Below are 4126 nucleotides of genomic sequence, written 5' to 3'. Positions count from 1 at the left end.
AACTGTGCACAAATTATATAGTGGACTGTTGAATACACCCCTTAAAGAGACATGGCTTAGCAGCAAAAATACAAATGTCCTCAGTATCCCAGAAAAACAAAGAGCATTACTAGGTGTGCCAAAAAACACAAGTTTGCACAAATACTTGATCATGCCCTATGTGAATTTAGAGTTTTATATGTTACGCCTATTGCTTTATAGAACTTTGTAAAGTAATTATGTATTATTATGCAGTTTCTATTTTATCATGCTCTCCTTTATTTTGCTTTCAAACAATAACTTATTTCATTTTTAGTGTTTAAAAACCATATAATTCAAATTCGTTTTTGTTACTCAGGGGGAGGTTCATAATACAAAATATTATAAGATATTATGTTCTTCAGATGAATCTTGGTGTGCACCTGGAATGTGAACTGGTTTGTGCTGTTTCACATATGTTGAACTCCATTAAACTAGTGCTAGTCCCATACTTATAGATGGAGCATTTAGATATGGCACAAAATGCCATCAACACTTTCCCAAAAACTAGCATTCTGCATTTTTACAATATCAATATGTTACATCCTGTATACATTAGGAAATGACACATCCCATGAGTTGTTTTGGTAGCTATACAGCAGAACAATTAATTGAAAGAAAAACGTACTTATCACCACGGCAATCTTTGCTTTTTCTAAAATCTAAGTTGCTTCTAGATGAAAATATAATTTGCAATATTTTGTGATTATATTTGAAAGGACAGGGGCGCCAAGTGTGTGTGTGGGGGGGGGGGGGGGGGGGTACAAATTACCCGGGCACGGGGCCTGACTGGAGCAATATAGTTTAAATTATTATTTTTAAATAGTATTTTTCTTTGCCCGCTGGTGGCGCCCGCCACCCGCTGGGGTGTCCTAATGTTGGGGGTGTCCTAATGTGTCTGGGGGTGAGCATAATGTGTCTGGGGTTGGGCATAATGTGTCTGGGGTTGGGCATAATGTGTCTGGGGTTGGGCATAATGTGCCTGGGGGTGGCATGATAATATAACTGGGTGGTTGCATGATATAGGTATTATAGATTCTCTCCCGCACAAGAAGTTTTTGTTAATGTGTTATGTATTATAAAATACACATGGGCAAGTGTCAAGACACAGATTTTTAGGTAAGGCAGAATTAATTTAATTTATGAATAAATAAATTAGGGGGTCTAATTGTAAATACCAATCACTAAGTCCCTTTTGGATTTGACATCTAATAAGATATATAAACCGTAATAATTTTAGATGCAGAGACATATACGTATATTCCACTTCCATCACTATAGAACTCCTGTGTTTTATTATTAATATCAATACTCTGCATTTATCAGCCTGTCACAAACTCCGATATTTTAATATTTTGTTCTATATTTCGCTTTTTATCGATCTATCTTAATGCGTATCAATAAAATATTTAGTTTTTATGTGTAATGTTTATTTATCTCTTTATCCATCGATATTCGTTTTCGATATAATACATCTTGTCCCTTTATTATTTAGATTCACTGACTATATATCTAGTGTGCCTTCCGTTTGAGTAGTACCTTTCTTTCTCTTTTCATTGGTTGCATGATATGTCTGAGGGGTGGCATGATGCAGCTGAGGGATGGCGTGATGTGGCTGGGGAGGATGTGATAAATGTAATATCTTATTATATTATAATATATTATATACTGCGTGATCTATTACATACAGTGTTCACTTATTGCTTGGTTTTCCATATTTACATTTTCCAACAGGTCCCAACATTCCAGGATGTATGCAAGAATCCAGTACCAGGTTGTGAAAGCTGCCATAACAGGTAGGTGAGAGTAACAACATTATAATACATAATGGGGAAATTCAAATATCTGCAAAGTGTCTCCAGGAACGTCTGCAAGACACTTTGCGGCGGAGATTTGACAGAAATCTCCTCCCATATTTCCTTGCACCGGAAAAAGAGTGGGGATTTCTACCATAATGTCACTAGTACTTGAATCTCCCCAATATGTCATGTCTAAAGAAGCGCAGCCATGCCCCATGTTGACCACGCCCCCAACATTATGTGGCCACGCCTCTTAGGTTACACCAATGCTGCGCGGCGGCATACAGCACCTTTCCTGCTTGCTGTGGAGGGGGGTGGCAAAAAGTTGGCGGCCCTGTGAAGGGAAACATTTATGCCCATCAATTAGCAAGTAACATATTCATTGTGGCTCGGTAAGAATTTCTATAAGCACCACTGGGTGTACACTATTCTACTTACCAGCTTTTGCTAACAGAGTTTGCAGGTATTGGTGAGTTTAAAGTTTTATTTTGTGGAATTTTTGCTCTGGTGTTACACACCATAAATAAATAAATAAATAATACCTGTATGCTGCAAAAGCATGCTCACAGGGTCACCTACCTACGACACTGCTTTATGAAGGTGACCACCAAATTAAAGTACTGTGAGTAACATTTATGTGCCTAGTATGGATTGCTGGGTGGTCTAACAGTGCTGGTCTTTGATCACCAGCTAAATGACCTTCCTTGAAGATGTGAAGTGAACTGCATATTGCTATACACATTAAAGTGGAGATTGTATGCACTCGATCAGTCCATATATCAGAGGTTTTTTTTTTGTGTTTATTCGTTGTATGTTGTCAGTTGTATTTATCAATAAATGCATTTTTTATACCAATACCTTCATATTCTGTTGTTGCCACATCTATTACATATCCTCAGCGCAGAGTATTTGTTAAATAAATAAATAAAATATTTTAGAGGAGGGATAAACATAAGACAAACTTCTATTACAATTTTAGGCTCAAAATTAAATTGTTCAAATTATGGTTTATGCTGGAGAATCTATATTTGGCTTAAATTCATTAGTTGGAATCAATAAACAGATATTTGGATCCAGCAGCTTTTGCTCCAGACATATTAGACTAATCTTAAGCCTAAGAATTTAGTAGGTCATTTGTGACACTCACAGACTCCTAATTGTGCCTTAGTGCGCCTATTTGGACCTACGTTCCAGTATCGGGAGATGCCTGTCTCCAAACCTGGGCACACCTCTTATTTGCGGGCAGGTGCAAGATGCAAACTTTGCAAACGTGTAAATTTGACATCAAGTCAGTTGCCAGTTTAGAAACATCCTTTTCATTAAATACTACTTTTTGCCTACTAAAAAAAGACTTGAAAAATTAACTGAAATTAAAATTAGCATAATTTAATGATTACGTTTTTCATATATGAAATATTATCAGGTATGGTAAATGACTTAGTGTTTAGGTCAATATATCTCAAGAAAAATTAAACAATTTTCTTAGACAATGTGTACATTCAGTTTAATATTATGTAACCTAGTTTCTAAAGTACAGTACTTTATTTACATAAATTAGGGATGTGTGGGAATTTAATGGTTATGTATAATTATTAGAAATATCAGCATTTCCACTATTTTTGGGGGGTGACTGGCTGCACTTTTTGGTTACAACTCCAACAGTGACAATATTCTAATAAATCACTCACAGGGCAACTCAGATATAGTTCCTCCATCCTCCAGAATTATGTGTCTCATCATCATCTATTTATATAGCGCCACTGATTCCGTAGCGCTGTACAGAGAACTCATTCTTGATCCTCTTGAAACACAGCCTCATCAATTTTTTTTTTATTATTATTAATATATATTATTTGGGAGGAGATTTTTGTGATGGGTTGCTGCACTTTCGTTATTACTGACATTATGTTGTGAACACTCTGGAGGTTACTTATGAAGCACATCTGAGGAGCACCATAAAATACCTTGGTTTTGCACCATATTAGCAGTGCACTGTACAGGGCAGTGGCGGAACTACCATTGGCGCGGCAGGTGCTGTGCACTGAGACCCGTGAAGATAATGGGGCCCACTGCATGGCAGATGCAGAGGGTCAGGGGCCCCGGTTCCCTCCTCCCCACCTCCTTACACCGGGGCACACAGCTCACTAGTTCCGCCTCTGGTACGGGGGAACTTTTATCACAGTTGGAGAGTTCATCTGCAAATGCAGTTCTCCACTGAACTAGTTTCATTAAAAATGTAGAAGTCTACTATTCCACGGTACACTGCTATTTCTATACTTTGCACATTGTATTACTACAATCCAGATCTA

Source organism: Mixophyes fleayi, chromosome 1 (assembly GCF_038048845.1).
Source record: "Mixophyes fleayi isolate aMixFle1 chromosome 1, aMixFle1.hap1, whole genome shotgun sequence".
NCBI lineage: Eukaryota > Metazoa > Chordata > Amphibia > Anura > Limnodynastidae > Mixophyes > Mixophyes fleayi.
Note: the sequence above shows the minus strand (reverse complement) of the source record.